Below are 18,553 nucleotides of genomic sequence, written 5' to 3' on the forward strand. Positions count from 1 at the left end.
GCATGGGCATGTTGTTATTTTGGGCAGTGATGGAGGGATCTTGCATTTACATACTGCACAAACAAAAACAGCAGCAAAGAGGAGAAATACAATAAATAGGTAGGTAGAGTCGTCACCGTGAGGGTCAGACAAATCAAGTTGTGTGTGTCTGTGTGTGTGTGTGTGTGTGTGTGTGTGTGTGTGTGTGTGGTGTGTGGTGTGTTGAAGAGAGCCACTTTTATGGCCCTGCAATTTATAAAACAACACATCCACATACACAAACAACTGAATATGTACATGACACGTGCGCTTGTTTAACCCGACTGTTCATCCCGACTTCCTCCTTTTGCGGACTTTGTCGCTCTTCATACTATTTCATCTTACCTCCTCCGTTGCTGCTGTAACAATTACTACTACGACTGGAGGTCGCTGCCTATAGACACTGATTTTGGCTGAAAGAAGCCCAGAAAAAAATCGATCAAATCTCTTCAGTCTGTTGGTTAATTGCAACTTATTTACACAGCAGGATGTTGGATATTGATAGTGATATTGTAACACTTTTTTGGTGTGTGTAAGATGTTGTTGAGACTCACAAGTCGTCTGCAGATGAATATCATTTATTACAATACATCAAAATATTTTCATTTGTACAGTGTAGAAAGGAAATGTGTTGAGGACAGCTTCTGAAGTGTGCCATGAACTAAAAATCAAGTCCAAAAATACCGGACCTCTGACTGAGCGGAGAGTAATTGTACCCCTGTACCTGCAGAGAGCAAACGGCAGCTTCCACTGATTGGAAACACTAGACCGATTGTGCCAAAATACAGAGAAAACAACCCATGTTTTTTTTAAGATGCGAGGGGGAAAAAATCCTGTAATGAAATGATGGTCTTGCCACATCCTGCATATGGACTGATTTCATTTGCTTTCAAAAGTCATTTAAAATGGATTAAAAATAACTTATTCCCATTATATAAGCCTGCAGCGCCTGGCTTGGCAGCTCAAACGCCTTCTCCCACAAAATCGTAAAATAAACTCACATGTTGATCTGTGCTTGTCTATCAAATTGCTCCACCTTTTTGTAACGTCTGCATGCTTCTCAAAGGACGGAGTGGGTTTTAATTTTCTGTTCTTCATTAGTTTCTTTCCTTACTCAGTGAGTCTAGGAATACAGCTTGATCCTGTAAACTTTTCAGATTTCAGCAAACTCAACAGACAGATCACCCTCTGAGAAACTGAAAGATTGATACTTAAGTGGTATATGTGAGAACAATATGTGTCTGATATTGACCCACGCAAGCACATCAAGCTAGACTAGTGATCAATCCTGTGACCTTTTTATGTCTGAGAGGATAAAAAGTGTTTTTTAAAACCATGGTGGTCAGGCTTTCATAATCATCAACGTGTGTGCATGGACTTGTATTACTCACGTTGTGGGGACATGGTTAAAACAGTCACATTTTGGGGACCCGTTTTCTTTTTGGGGACACAATGTAAGTCCCAATAATGCAGTAAATCATTACATTTTTATGTAAAGACTTGGTTAAAGGTGAAGGTAAGTTTTGGTGGTCATGATTAGGGTAAGTTTAAGCCTCCAGGAAATGACTGTAAGTCAATTGAATGTCCTTTGAAACTGCCCCACCAGTGACATTCTTGCCTACCTGCTCTTCTCGTTTCATGACACACCGAAAGTAGAGAGTAGGCACACATGCGATGAGTCAGGCTGGCCATCATGAGCACAAGGGGAATCCCAGTCCAACAGTCCAGATGGCAGTTCTGTGGGCCGCTTGTGTCGCTGTGAGCAACCTCCTCCTCAGGTTGCAAGCTTGTTGCACATCACATGTTACATGGCAAGGAAATACCGGCACAATTTTTTTTTCACAAATTTCTCCTTCTTTTATAAGTTACAAGGGAGATTGAAAAATAGTGATGACAAATTATACATTGCCAAAACACTAATTGTCATTTCTGTTTGTATGTAGATGGAGATAAAAGATGCAAACGCTTTAATTAGTAAGCTTCAGATTTGCAAGGGAGGTCTTTTTTCAACTTTAGAGAGAGGAACAGCTACTAAGATAATCACCTTCTGGTTGCAGCTCCATATTTATATATATTCCCTCACAAGTGGAGGGTTTAATAATGTCAAACTATCCATTAATATTGTCCTTTGACTGATAATAGATGAGTGACATTGAGAATATGCTGAATTCATGTAAAAAAATATATATATATTGTTGTGGCATACACACTGTCGTCATGTCACCAACAAGACAACGGCTGCCTCTTCAGCCTTTCTATGCATCTCGGCGCATCTGAAGATATGTGAATGTTTCAACCCTGACATCAGTTTCCAAGAGGAGCACTCATATTCCCCTGCTGTCAATTACATGCCAAGAAATCAGCCCTTGATGGGGTGTCATGTACGCTCTGACGCACGTCTCAGCGAGCCCACAGAACCTTTTAACGTGGCCAGGCATGGTGAGCTACATCTGGGTGCTCAAGTACATTCCCCTTCTTGGTTCATTTCAAGATGTTGTCATCAAACTGATTGCTTCTGCCTCACTCAGCCGGGTTTAATGGCCATAGAGGCACCCATTCTCTGAAGGAGTGGGTGAGCAAGGGGGCTACTGAATGAATCATTGAGGGAGTGAGAGAGCCATTGAGCAAAGGAGAAGGAGGAAGTACACTTAGTGAAAATATGTTGAAAGGGTTTCCTAATATTTTGTTACTCGGTGAATGTAAATGTAGGCGGACAGAATATTAGAAACACTATTTAATGTAATGGCTGTCAGGAGAACCACCACCACTTGTTTGTGAAACCCTATAGTACTGTAGAGTTAAACATCATCTCTCTGATCCTGTCTCATCAAAAACTGAACATTGTAAGGTTTACAAAGGTAGAACTGTGAGTAAATGAAATGAGAGCACCATGTTCTTCCTAGCAGCAAGGACAAATATCAAACCAAAGACAAAATCTGAGGTCAAATATTTCTATTCACCTTCCCTTGTTGTAGACTTGATTTCATTGTTGCTTTAATATGCTTAAAGGATGATTTTTGTTAGATAAGGGAGATTATCAACAAACTTATTTTGAAGAGAAAATGAAGGCGAACTGTAAATTTAGCCAAACTGTCTCTTGTAAACAACCATCAGAGTTTATAGACAGACTTCCTGGATCATTAGCGACATTTTGTCTGAATCACCATCCTGTTTTGCAAAACAGTTGGGATGCTGTGTGAAAGGTAAAAACAAAAACAAAATGCAATCATTTGCAAACAAACTGTTTACCAACAATGCTTTTAAGAAGAGTGCATACAGTAATATCCTTAATGCAATCATGAGTTTCACAAAGTGGTGAACCTCGCCCCATCCTTGCTTGTGAATGACTGAGCCTTTTTGAGGATGTGGTAATTGATATAGTAAAACATGAAATGTACTGTATTTGTACTGTTTTCAATTGAGTTTATGTCAAAAAGGATTAGCAAATTATAAAATTAGAAAACCCATTCGTAGATTAATGTTGGCAATGTATGTTTCTGCCAACCACAGATATGTTGAAACGTTACATTTCTTTAGGTTCAATTTTCAATTTTATCTTGTGACAACACAGTGCCTATAATCTGATTAGGTTTAGGCACAGAATCCACTTGGTTAGGGATAGAAAAATACCATGTTTTCGCTTAAAATACCTATTTTGGTCGCCACAAACACAGCAGGAAATTGTCCCGAGGTCACATTGAAAATATCCTGTGGTGTCACGCTTACAAATGTTGAAACACAGTCTTCAACTGCAGTCACTGGCTTGGCACTCTCTGGCTGTAACTCCACCACCAGCCCCTCCACCTCCCAATATGACAGTTAGGCCATAAAGATGTAATATTGATTGACACATTTTGTGTACATTTCAATAAGGTATTATGACACGGCCTATTACACAAACAAATGTGAACTTGCAGAAACATTTATTGCCAACATTTTATCCTGGCAACGGGGCTGGCTTTATAATATCACAACTTTTTGGGGGGGAAGTGGGGCTCCAGCAAATAGTTTAAATGACTTATGTGCGCTGTGATTCACATTCTCATTATTCAAGCACAGTAGTGCACTGGACATAATGGGAACTTCAGAGGGCAGCCGGTAGAGATCAGTCAGAAAATAGGACTGAAGCACATGACTGATTTGCTAAATTAACAGTGCATTCATGGCTGTTCCGAAAACATCAATTATGCATGTGTAATGTTAACCATGCCTCCTATTAAAATTGTCTTCTCCCATTCTTTCTCTCCATTTCTTTTCATTGTCTGAATGCAGGCTTGGAAAAATGAGAATCAGCTCACTATGTGTCTTAATGAATGATGAAAAGCTGCACTGAAATTAGCTGAATGGTGACCTAATGAATGCAATTATACTCATTTCAAAAAAACATATCATAGTGAAACATTGTGGTGCACAGCACTTCAAAAGGGCTATGACGTGTTTATTTTATTGAAGAAGTAGTCCCATGATTTAAACCACATTTAGTCTCCATAACATTTGATTATCTTCAACACCAAAGACTTCAGGGAGAACAGCCTTGGTTGTTTTGTCATTTTGTCTCTTCTTTATTCGCAGTATATACTTTCATTGTGGTGTACGCAGAGGAATTGTTCCTCACTGTTTCACAGTCAAAATGCTGAAATAGAGGAAGAGAGACGGTTTCTGACAAAAAAAACTATTACGTTAAATCAACTGTACTACAACGTTTTCACAACCAATTCTGGCTGATGTAAGAGATACCAGCCACAGCCTTGTTATTCTACCACCAGCCCTCTAGTGTTTCTTTTATTGTGTTTCTTTTTAACATCACAAATGCTCTGTTGATGTCCTGACAGTTTTCTTGTTTTGTTGTTTTTGTGTCTTTTCTGCAAACTGAGAGATGTCATCTGTAGTTCCCGTTTCAAGGAATACATCTGGCTCCGAAAAAAAGGTATACAGAATAATTAAATTGTCACCGCTTTGAGCCATCAGGAGTAATGTTTGTTTTCGCTTCTGAAAATTGCCGGCAGAACATTAAGGAGATTTGTCAGCTCCTGATAGAAAACTCAAGTTCACTGTGACTAAACTGGCCTTGGTTCAAGCGTACAGTAAACAACTCAAATAAGTCCAACCTTACAATTGCATCTTACTCATACCACTCAATCTATACTTCTTGGCCAGGTTTAAAATGACAATACATTAGAAGGCCAAGTGTTTCCAATGTTTCACTCTGTTTTTAACAAAGCCTTTCCCCCCTTTTCTTTCCCACTGTCTTATTTATTTGTGCACATTGAAAGCTAAGCATGTTTGAAACATGAGTTTCTTTCTGTCTTTGTAAAAATAGAAGAATTGCATAATCACCCAAATTATATAAAGCTCAATCAAGGAGCTTGTTGGTACATGTGATGTCAACTCAATTAAGCAAGCGAACATTAAAAGTCACGATGGCACCGAACCCAGCTGAGAAGGGGAAGCTGATGACAACAAAGCGCAGCAGTCAGTGAAGGAGGGAATGATAAACACCAAACAGGAACATGATTGTGAAATAAATACATCAGCTTTCGTCTTCAGTCTTTTCTTTCTCACCCACTTCACACCAGTATCTGTGAGTGGGCTCGGCAAGTGACCAACAAAGTATTATTTATAGCATACAGACGTAACATGATCAGATGATTAAATGTGATAAATCAAAACGAGGCAATGATGAGCTAAAAATTGTTGAAAATATGGTAACCTATGTGGTGGACCGAACACACAAATAGAAGAGGAAACTAAATTTTGTCATAAACATTATGATGCTTTAATATAAAGGCTTTCTGTGCCTGTTTTGGGGGGATACACAGACCCAATGACCTCTGAGCTCAAGGAGGAAGGATGTCAGGAAAGACAAACCTAAGAAATAAGTGTTTATTAAAATATATTTCTTGTGTTTCAGAGCAATCATGAAACTATAACTCTACTTCAAAATCTGCTTATTTACAGAATACCACAGTGCTATCTAATGAGTTTTGGTAATAACCTTTAACACATATTATTTACTTATGATTTGAGTGATATTATGAAGGAGAAAAAAAACTTGATGTATGAATAGACAACTTCCTTTCTAGAAATTTACCGTGTAGCAACTTTACAAGGTGGAAATATGTCAATATTGTGCTCTTGACTTGTTGACCCAAGTGTAAAAAAATCTATTGGTACTGCTTTAACGGAATTGATTAAATGTTTTTTTAATGTAATTAGAGTTAAGTTTGTTTGTTTTTTAAACTTGGAGTTCCAATTTGTAAGAAAATTGATTTTTGAGTCTCATTCCCAACTCGTCTGACACTGATGCTTTGGGTTGGTGGCCGACCCGACCCACCATGCCAAAGCGTCAGTATTTGACGAGTTGGGAATGAGACTCAAAAAACTACTTTTTTACTTCGCACAATGTCTCAAATAGTACTGTTGCTCAACATTCGTGTGCACACAGTCATATAATTGTTTGATGTAACTGCTGTAAACTGATGCCAACAGATTATCTCCACTATGCAAAGACAGTCTTGTAAACTGAAACTCAAAATTAATAAACTCAAACTCAAGTGGGTTGTTCCACTTCATAAACACTTGCTGCTCTCCAATACAAGTGTTTCTATTGACAGACAGCAGTAATCTTCCACCTTGGAGATTTAATTTGTATCTCCAAATACTTGTGGAGAAACTGTATTTTTTTTCCTCTGGAAATCAATTCAGTTAATTAAAGAAGAAGCTGAATCTTGGACTCCTACATACCCCATCTGGGAAAGCCTATTTGAGTTAATCTGCTTTAAAAGGCCACTTTTATACAGAACCAGGCTTAATCCATGTCCTGGAGACTGGCCCAACATATTTGACAGAAAGATGAAATGGAAGTAGATGAGGACTTACTCTCTCTCGCTCTCTCCCCAAGATTAATTTAGTCATTGTGCACTCCTCCTGATTCCTGTGCCGGGAGAGAAGGAGAATGGAGCCTGTGCCAATATTACTGGCATTATGGGCAATTTAAGTCAAGTCAAGTCTAATACATATATGTAGCCCAATATCACAAGTCACAAACATACCGCAAGGGGCTTTACAATCATATGTCAATACACGATATGTCACACTCTTTCCTGAGGCCCTGATTATACCTGATTTCAAAGCCCAGCATGTCTTTATAGGGCGAAAATGCAAGACAAAACAAATCAACTCACAGGAAACGGCTCAACCACCCTTCTGCTAGGGTGCTTAATTCAAGATAAAGACATTTGTGGTTAACAGTTTCATTAATTTAGTATACTGTTACAGATCTGTAAACACTAATGCTCTCCTGAAAGGGCACTCATTAAAACAAAAGGTCATAGATTACATTATTATTATTATTATTCTTTCACAGATTTAACGCCACTGTCAGCAGCTGCTGCTGTTTCTTTCGCCCCAGGTTGTTTGTTACAGCGGCAGCTTGTGTCTGTTGGCTGGATGTTATGGACATCTGAAAGCACCTGGGAGCTGATGAGCTGCAGGAAGTAGGGCAAACCTGCAGAGACACCATGCAGATAGAAAGCGTCTGATCAAAGGGTCACTATGACACAATGTCCTTCACAGTCGACACAGGAAACACAAATGTGCCTCAAATATACAGTAATAACCCACAGGTGTGACAATAACATGATATTTGCGGAAGAAAGACTGCTGAGAGAGGACACCTTACATGATATTGATATTATCATTATTATTATTATCATTATTATTATTATTATTATAATTATTATTATTATCATCATTATTATTATTATTATTTCTGCATATTCTGAACTTTGAATGGGAGCAGCTGTAACACAAACAATTTCCCCTCGGGGATAATAAAGTATTTCTGATTCTGATTCTGATTTTGAAATGGAAAGACATCACTCTGTTTGTGTACGTGAGGGGATGCTTCATACATTTCAGATGCAAGACCAATTAATTGGGGACAGCTTGTGCAACTATGTATGACATCCCCTGTCCCTAATTGGAAAACAGCTTATTTTTGGGTCACTGGTAAGGTTAGGGTAAGTGTTAGGCTCCAGAAGGGGAGTGTTAGTCATAAGAGTAATAAAATAAAAGAACCACAAACAAGTGCTGTATCTGAGGTTGAAACCAGAGACAATCACGAGGAGGGAAACATCTCTGAGGTCACCATGGACCAACGTCAAACATCTACGAAGTCTGCTGATCCTTCTGCCTCTGAGGCAGAAAGCGGCAACCAGGTACGGGTATTTGTTACTCTGCTGACAGTGAGATTGATGATTAAGTGTCATGCTCTACAGAACCGCAGTCAGGAGGAGAGGCTCGCCCACACGAAGAGACTGGTAAACCAAATAATGGAGGGCCTTGCTGTCACTGAAGGCTTCTGCCCAGACGTCAAGAGCATCAAGAAAGAGTGCAAGGTTTTGCTGAAAGACCTCCAGAATACATTCTGGCGTAGGCGGTTGGAGTCTGAAATGTCATTACAGGATTTGTTGGTGGACCCAGCCATCGTCCAGTCTTTGCAGACACACATCAAAGACTTCTCTGCTTAGTTAGCTTGTTGACTTGTCTGTCTGGCTACTGATCTGTCACCGCAGGGATCCTTTCTCTAACATTCCCTAACGAGATCTTACACAATAACAATCTGAGAGTAGTCAAAACAAGCACTTTTGTTGAATGTAACTTTGATAGTTGCAGTTGCCCCAAAAGGATTATGTTGCAGCCATGGTTGTGTCACGGCTAACTAAGCTAACTAAGCAATGGCAAGTTAAGGCCTACGTCATTTTTTTCATACCACTAGAACCTCTAGAAACGGCGGGTCAAGAAGATGCAAGAACGAGTTTTCAGCAACACATTCCTGCACGTTTCACAATAAGCTTTAAGGAGTGAAAGGTTTCTGTTGAGGGAGACACTTGGGGGCTTTTAATATGAAACGGATGCAGGGAATGTTGAGTTCATATAAATAGTTTAGCCTAATGCCATACCTTTTACAGGGCAAATGGGAGCAGATCAAACAAGACCTCATAGCGAGACACATAGGCGCCGGTCTAGCAGCACTGTTTGCACTGTTTGCAATTCCAGTATATCACAACAAAACATGGAAGGCACCACCCCAGTGCATGCTAACTGTCTGCATGCTGCTAGCTCTCTATACCTAAACCTGACAAATGCTGGGTCAGTTGGTTTCGATAGACCGGTTTAAACTCGTCGTCAGACCAGCAAAACCAGAAACCTACCCAACCCTACTGACAGAGATATGTCAGTTTTAAGTTATTTCTTTTTTTTTCAAGTGCAACAGATTGTCCTGTGCTTCATCTTTCTCTAAGAAATATCTGAAATTTGGCTGGCAACAGAGTTGATAAATATCAGGGTGGCACATTTTAAAGTGATCCATTAAACGTGACAAAAAGGGAACATTGACAATATTGGCATCTCATTTTGTTGCTTATCTGCTAAATGAACAGAGCGATTCGGATTTGCATGTGTGTGTTTGCGTGAGGGACAGATTAAGTGGGAGCACACGTACTGTAATTATGCATGTGTTAGTGTGTAAGAGAGAAAACACTTATGCATATGCGTATATCCAAGCCTGATTCATTGGTCAAAATATTTTTAAAAGTGCCATGAATAAAGAAAACCTTGAGGTATTCATGTAAAACTGCTACCAATATTTGTCCTTGTGATGATGCAGACAACTCGAATTAGTAGTCCAGAAGAAAAGAGAAAGAAGAAAAAGACCTCATTATGTTGTCCCTGCATTGCCGGCTGCCTTTCTCCACTACACAAGCGCAGAAAAATGGATTTCCGGTCAGCCCAAATATGGGCAAGCGACGATGAGGTGTGCAACAGATGAGTCATCTTTCAGACACCCACACTCGCCAGCCTTGCATGTGTGCAAGACAGAGAGGGAGAGAAAACGGATTCAGACAGCGAGAGAATAAAGAAAAAGGGCACTGCAAAAACCGTGTAGATCTAACCTACCAACCAAGTGATGGTGTTCACGTTATGGCATCTGCACATTTCCACTAAGGAAATGACGAGACCAAAGAACAACAGCAATCACTGTGCATCACATTGCTCCCTTTTTCTTTCTGTTGTTCTGCCCAATAGCCAATTAAAAACAAAACACACCAACCTTAAAACAAAGAGGAGATGCCTGTTCGTCCTTGTTTTGGCTTTTATTTGTCAATGCCTTTTGCAGTGCATTAAAATATAGATATGTAAAATGATGTGTCTTTGGCTTATTGTGCAATAAAGTCTAATTGCACATTTCATGTTTATTCAGAAATGTAGTTAGATTATTTCATCTCCACAACATTATTACATTAGTCATTTTTTTAAATCTAAAATTTATTATGCAAATGTTTTAATGCTAGCAGCCCTGTGAGAAGTATAGTCTTGGGGAAAAAGCATTGGAAAAACGTTGCTATAGGGATGAAAAATGACATCACTACTGTTAAATGATTACCACTCGTTGGTGCACAAGCATTTAGGACTGAGTGGTGTGAAAGGCCTCATCATTTCCTCGCCTCAGCTGTGGTTTGAGCTGAATCTAACATGTTGAGCATCAAAGTCAGCATTTGGACATGCAGTTTTAAAGGAACAGTCCAACATTTTTTGGATTATTTCTTTTTGACTTCCTGTCCTGGTTGCCTGACAACAGTAAAGTGATGACAAGGCTCAAGGACTTTTTTCATGATGCTACTGAAAATCTATATATCTTATTCATCTTAAAGTGGTAATATTGTGCTTTTGGGGTTTTTGCCTTTCCTTTATTGTGGTTTGGAGTCGAGCCTTTACTTCCATAACTTATGTGCGTCACAATGTAACAGGTTTTATATAAATATATATATATATTAATATATATATATTATAAAAAATATATGGCTGTACCGCAGCCATGGCTTCCTGTTGTAGTGCCGTTATTTTAGATCACACTACCATGCTCGGCATGACCCGCCCGACTCTGTACGCTAGCAAAGCAATACAGTACATAAAATAAGCACAGCAGAAACATCTGATAGGTCGGATCACCTTCGTTGTTTAAGTCTTTAAACGTCATAGTTACAGTTGACAATGACAACAGAAATAAACAAGTTGTCCAAAATGACCACAATGCAAATCAACTGCCAGAAGTCACTGTTGTTCTTAGCAACCACGCTAGTCACTGAGTAGTGAGCTAGAGGGATTTGGACGGCGGTTTCTGTAAACTTTAGACAGAGTCAGGTAAGCCCCTTATTCCAATCTTTGTACTTAAGCGAACCAGAGGCAGTTTCTTGATTACCATACTAACACCAGAGTGGTCTCAAACCTCTCATCTAACTAAGCAAGAGAGTGAGTAAGCACATTTCCCAGACGGCCGCACTGTTGCTTTGAGATTAATTCTCTAAAAGGTTAAAGGCTAAAAGGGTTCGTGAAGAACTCGCAGGTTAAAATTACAGATTAGGTGCAGGAAAATACCCAACTGAGGGGTAAATTGAATGGTTTGTTGTATGTATAATTAAACACAGTCATAAACATACAAAACTGAAAATTGCCACTAATCATTTTTGACAGCTTGAAGCCACATAATTTAACTTTGCAGACCTTTCAATTTGGAGGGAACAAGTGTAATCGCCTTTGAGCCAGAACAGCTTGTCTCTGCGCGGTTTGTGTGCCAGGAGACGGCGTGTGGCACCAAAGTGTTACCAAACTGTGACATTTTGTCAGTTGCAGGGATTTTCTCCTGAAAGACGAATTAAAATACACATGGAAGTTATTCAGTATTTGATTATATAATGACAACATAGCTCCAATCGTGTTCGTTTTGATAAGCTGTCATATCACTTTTTTTTCTCTTATAATGACAGCGGCAAGACAGTGCCAATGATAGTTTTTCATGTACAGGTAGTCACCCATACAGAAAGGTGAAACTGTGTGGGAAAAACTCGCTAATGACATTCAAACCACACATTTATGTCTAGATATGTCTATGTTATATTCTGAGCATTTCGCACTGTCACAATGCCAGTACATTATGTATTTACAGTTTCCTGAGAACACACAGATCTTCAGCTCTCAGGTCAGACGTCGCCAAGGTATCAGTTATTATATGGTGAATTTGTAAATTAAGAGAAGGGTTTCAGTCTTGTTATCTAACTCTCCGCAAGAAATTGAATAAGAGCATCTCCCAAGATGCAGAACTATTCATGTAAACGTTGGACTCTGTAAACTGTAGTTTAGAGCTGACATTTTCATTTGTTTAAAGAAAAAGAAGAAAAAGTAAGATTTATCATTGAGAAAATGTGTCCTTGGTTCCCAAAAGTTTTGTAACTCTCTTCAAAAGCAAGAAGAAGCAGTGTCAAGGACAGCGTGTCTCAGCTTTCTCCAGATTCTTACTGCTATCTGCGAGAGTTTGGGATTTACCGGAGTACTCATCCGCAGGTAACACCATGTATGTCTTTCCTGCAGTGGCACCTTGTTGTGGAGAGGCCTTCCTCAGGCACTCTGTTAGTGAAACTCCTATGAGTCATTCTCCTACATGCCCACATCTCTCTCTCGCTCTGGTGTTTATTAAATTCACACCACCTGCCCCAGCGATTCCTAATGAATTTTGGCCCTTTTCTAAACATGAAGATGACTAAGAACAGTTCAGTGCATGCTGTTAGCTTGCTGTTGTTGTTGTTGTTGTCGTTGTTGACATAATTGAAAGTGATGAACAGCAGGGAAGCCTCCACTAGATTAAAATGAGCTTTGTGTTCTTGGCAAAACGTGCGTCTTCCCGATATGAACAAACACTAAAACACAACTCAGTATGAAGCATTTGCCTGCACACAGTCAGTTTCCTGTCATGCCATGTTTTTTCTTTGTAAAATCAACCTTTTTTGGCATGAAACGCACCTGAATGTCCACAACCTGATGACAGGCCAGGAGAACTCATTCCTCGTCTTAAGGGAAAGACAGGTCTCAGCTGGATATTGCATTAGCAAGAAATCAATGTCCTGCCCCAACGTAAATGGCAGCATTTCAGGGCTTTTTCTTCTCTGTGTCTGAATTGATCACCAAAACTATTGTGCTGCCGCCTAGGTTGTTCAGTAGATGCAGTGATAAATGGGAATTGGAGACAGTGACAAAGTTTATGACCAGCTAATGATCCATGTGAGACATCGATTACAAGAGCGACACCAAATCTAAGAGTCAGTTCTGCTGAGCCTGAAACTTGAGACATTTAAAATTCTTTTAATGCTTGAAGATATAATATGTAGGAATGAATGATATATATTTTATTGAGTTAAATGTTTCAAACAATGCTCTTACACCCGACAATGGAGGTCACCTCTGCAGATCGCTGCAGTCAGGTTGATAAATGGGAGTGAAGATAAATCCCCTTTTAATCCCAAAAGTTTAAAAGTAATCCCGGAGCTCTCTAGTTCAGGATCAGGTCATGATCTATCTCTGGGTGTTTATTCCTCCAGAAGTTCTGGCTGCACCCGACTCTCCAGCTGCCTCTGAGAAGCAAAGCAGTCCACCACTTGCCCGACCTTCCACACAGTACTCATCAAATGTATTTTGTTTTATCATAAATGCAAACTAAACCTTCAAAGCTTCTCTATCCTTAACCTTCCTCTACAACCTTTTTGAAAATAGAGCACTTCCCTCACTGGGTGCATCATTTTCAATGAACATTAACCTTTCTGAGTCAGCTCCTTTTTATAGTCCTAAGATCCGGGACAAATCTCCCACTTTACAAAAGAACTCGGAAGTGTGTCACGGTCATACCCTTGTATTTTTGAGTATTTTTTCTTTATTTTCCCCTGTGTGTGTGTGTCTTTCCTGTGTCTCCTGTGTCACTCGTGCTGTGTGTTCGTGACATGTGAGTTACAAATCCCTCTCTGGCTCTCCTGGCTCCTGGATCCCTGCTGTTCACACATACATACAGAACCTGCCCACCTGCTGTCCAACCACTCATCAACCCAGCAGTATTCCTACCCTGGCTGTTCACCCACTCGGGGTTATATCTTCTTGCTCAGCATCATATTCAGAGCTTATAACTTGAGTGCAGTGTATTTTTGGGTATGCATGTGTTCTTTCTTCTTTAATATTAATTGTCTTCCTGTGTGCCATAGCACAATACAGTCTCACACCAAAATGTGTAATAACTACATTTGTCCACAGTGTGTGAAGTATTAGGTTCATAATACAGGCTCTAAAAATTGTGAGATACTTACTTTTAATTCTGCCTATCACGTGTTTCTGAAGTTTCTGTCTGTGAAGATGGCGGACATTTGTTTCATTTTCAGTGAAAACAGCAATATTTCAAGATAGTTTCTTAATTAAAATGTGGTTCAATAATATTTATATCAAGAAATGTATGTTTGTGTGCTACTCTGATGATATGCTGCCCCCTATTTGTCGAGGGTATGGATTCAACACCTGACCAATTCTTACATATTGCTCCCTTAACCTATTGCATTGTTGAATTATTAAGGACACACTGTTTGTTTATGTTAGAAATGTTGAGGGTATCATTAAAAAAAAAAAATGACCGTTAGCGTGTGTTAGCCTGCTGGAAATCTACAGAAGAAGAATACAGCATGTCATCAGAGACCAAATAAAGACCAAATAAAAAGTAAGTATCTCACAATTTTAGGTCATTATTGTAATTATTTTGAAACTAATAGCCTTCTTTTTACGCTGTGGACCAACATAGCTATCACACATTTTAATGTGAGACTGAGTGACATAATCAATTATCTTCCGCCTGCTTGTCTGCCTCCCTACATGCCCTCTTGCTAGTCTGCCTGCTAATCACGAAGGAAACTCTAGTCCGCCTTCACCACTCTCCCTCATCTGTCCATCCTGCCTTGCCCCTCTGCCCTCCGTTCCTGTTAGCCAACTTCTCCCCGCATCTCCGCCTCCATTCTCCATTCGTTTATCCTACAATAAATCTTCCTTAGCTCACGACCTCACCCTTGAGTCTTTGTCTGGCATTTGGGTCCACCGTGCAAAACCAATTACTGCAAAATTACTGGGTGTAATCTCTCCCCAAAATCCCAAATTAACACTAATAAAATACATTCAATTAATTCAAAGGAGCTTTACATTGTTTACATCTGGTTGTTTTTGTTAAAGTGCAACAAATGTGTCACACCAGACCACCTTATACTGTGGCAAAGGTGTCATTGCAGTGAGTCATGTGCGATTGTAACAGCAGGTTGTCGGACAAAACTGACAGGTGTCTCAATTTATGGGGGTGTGTTTGATGGAGGTAATGAAGTGCGATGTTTTCTGAGGAGTGGCTAAAAGACTGGCCTCACACATCAGATTAATTTTAAAACAGGTATTGACTCAGTGTCAGCGTCAGCGTCTTCCCCCCTTGTCAGTCAGTACACGAAGAACAGAGGCTAAAGAGGAGCTCAGAGAAAAGCAAAGAACTGAGGAGGGAAAACACAGCGAGACTGTGACTGGCTTCGCTGAGATAAGAGCTGGAAAGTGTCACAATATAATTTGGAGGCTTTTGAAGATAATTTTCCTATTAAGAGGTCCCCTTTTGGTCGCTGAAAGTATGTTCCCATATTAAAATGTCCTGCCTTGTGTTTGTAAATACATTGTGCCTTCTATTCTGTCTTGCACAGTCCCTTTTATTTGTCTACGTGACATGAAGTATATTATTGGATGACCTTTCCACATGTTCTGCTTTCAGAAGAGCTCTTGAAGAGACAGGGCAACCCGTACTCCCAATAAAACTCATGGACCTATTACTGGGACTCCTGCCACACGTGAAATAGGGAGAACAGAGGAAGAAGTAGTCTGGAAGGAGTACAAGGAGGTCATTACAAGTAGAAACATTTGGCCCTATTTTATCGTCCCACGTGCAGCAAAACCGCCGGTCTCTTGGAATGGAAAAATGTTGTGTAGGCTTCCACAACTTAAAGAAAACAATATCAGTAATAATAAGCAAAGCATCAAAAAAATATCATAAAAGATGTTTTGGCAGCAGTTTAAATCCATACCAGGGAAAGGTTGGAGGTCCACAGCATCGCTCACGCCTGCAAACACCCACCGAGAGTTCTGTTTTTCTCTTTTGTTTCATGCTCCGTCTCTAATGGTTGCTAGGATATCTTGGCTAACAAAAAAGCACATGAAACACAGGATATTTAAGCACATGCTGAAAGCAAACATAAAAAACCTCACCCTGCTCATTTGCATATATTTAATTCACATCAACTACACAGGTGTCTTTGTTGGGAAAGAGGTCAGTATGCCGTGGCTTGGAATTGTTAGACGCAGGTTCATTATCATAATATCCAGCGGTCTGCTCTTAAGTACCTCATTATCTATTTATATTTCTTGATTTGGAGGATTTCATTCACTTTCATTAATAAGCAGTCTAATTTTTACAACATTATGAGTCACTTTAAAGGGGTCTGTTATCACTGCTACGCTGATGACACGCAAATTTATCTGTCCTTTGCACGGGATAACGTAAGCTGTCTGAGCAGTTTAATAAAGTGCATAATTGAAAAAAGGATGACCTGTAACTTTCTACAACTGAACTCAAACAGGACAGAAGTAATAATCTTCGGCCCTGAACACCTGGCCAGCAAATTACATCCATTTATCGTACCCTTGGCAACCAATATAAAACCTGCAGCCAGTGTTATATTTGATTCGCAACTGAACTTGGAACCACGTGTCACAAACACGATCTAATACTGGTGTACTTTGTTTATATCTGGCGGACCCTGCCACCTTTCTAGCCTCAAACAGAGTTCTGTGGACCTTATTTTCCTCTGAGAACAGCTTGTTTATTCAGTTCTGGATAAAATAAATATTTCTGAGTGTTTTATTGCCTCATTAATATTGTAAATATTAAAATTCTTACGTTAAATTTCTTCTCCAAAACTACATAGTGCCCCTTTAACACGTATTTTATGTGAGGCACTTTTTAAGTGCTGTATAAATAAAGTTGTTATTATTCATAGTAATAAGAATAATTTGCTCCTTATTTGTTTCACAATAACTGCAGACGTTCACTTTTTCCAGGTGACTCAGATGCAGTTGTGAATTGATGAGCTGCTGCAGTTCTTCTATATACCAACAGGACTGAGAGCTCTTTAACAGAGTGAAGCACGGCCTTGTTTGCGATTTGCAGGCGCTGGTCATGGTAATTGGCCAGGCATCAACCTGGCCTTTTTTACTGTGTTTGCCCTACTTCTGGTCTTCACCACTGAAAAGGAAGAGATCTCCGGTGGCAGAGAATTGAAGCTATCAACAACAAAGTCTTTTATCTGTCTCAGCCATTAATGAAACAGGTGTGCAGCATGAAACAGACAATCTGCTTCTTGTGCAGCTGGTCGAAATGGTTCAACACACCCGCACAGGTGACTCGCAGTTATATGAGCCCCTTTCGACGACAAATGAGCACATATCTTTATTATCTTAGAGTGACTGTCAAATGGAAAACTATGAGTACCCAATTATGTCTGCCCATCAGTTACATCACACAAGGCGTCAAGACTGAGACTCTTCAAGCCTCTTTTTGCACCCGAAGTGCAGCCGGCTGAAGTGCTCTCTAACACGTGCAGCCATCTGACTGTGCAACAAAAATTATGCACGGCCTCTGAAAACGACACACACTCTGCATTCTGCAAGTAAAAGTGAATTAGCACACGTCAGTAGCTTCCAAGTATGTGTTTTTACATGATTCTGTAATGACATGATTTTTTTTCTCTCTCCCTGCTCTTCACACGTTAAGGCAGATCATACTGCAACCTCATCCTTCCCACAGAATGAGAGGAGTTCAAAAACAGCACCATCTAGGGTCCATATACCCACATAGCAGCAGGACCATGGTCCATGAAGACAATAGGGGCATGTGAAATTGTTTCACTAATTTTGGTTTGACTCAGATGTGTTTTGAAGTAGTTACAGACTGTACAACACAGGCACAAAATGTCCACAAGCTGAAATGATGGAGAAGAAAATACTTTTCATATTCACTGCCATAATTGAAGGAACAAATATATCCCGCTGCAGCTTTTAGTGCAAAATCCAACAAATCCATGTGACTGTCTCCCACATCACTGAGAATACTACATCCTGTGATTCAGCCGCATGCGGGGATTTGCCTCTCTTTGAACATCACACCAATACTTTTATCTGGGCCCATGAGAGCAGCATCGTCCTGCCTCCGAAATACCTGTGCAGTAAGAGGGCTGTCCTGACTGCTGTGGAAGTGTGGAGTGTGGAGGCGACGAGGTGCTGGAGTGCAGTGGTGATTCCTCACAACTTTTCTTTTTTTCTCTCACGCTCACACTCACTAATATGGGCATTTGTTTATGTAACTGCGCTGGCCACTGCCCACGCCCGCCTCTTAAACGAGCTCTGGCAGAGCAGAAGGCGTTTTAAGGTTCACATGAGCAGGTGCATTATCTTGGCTGTCAAAAGATTAGAATTAGATTATTGTTTATTAGCCTGTGGTCTGTAGTTTTTAATTACTCCCACGTTAGACCCATGAATAAACACGTGCCTGGCCACTGGATTTAATTCGACGGTTGGAAGTTAAATAAAGTTG

This window comes from Pagrus pagrus (assembly GCF_965226575.1).
Source record: "Pagrus pagrus genome assembly, chromosome: 17".
In the NCBI taxonomy this organism is placed as follows: Eukaryota; Metazoa; Chordata; class Actinopteri; order Spariformes; family Sparidae; genus Pagrus; species Pagrus pagrus.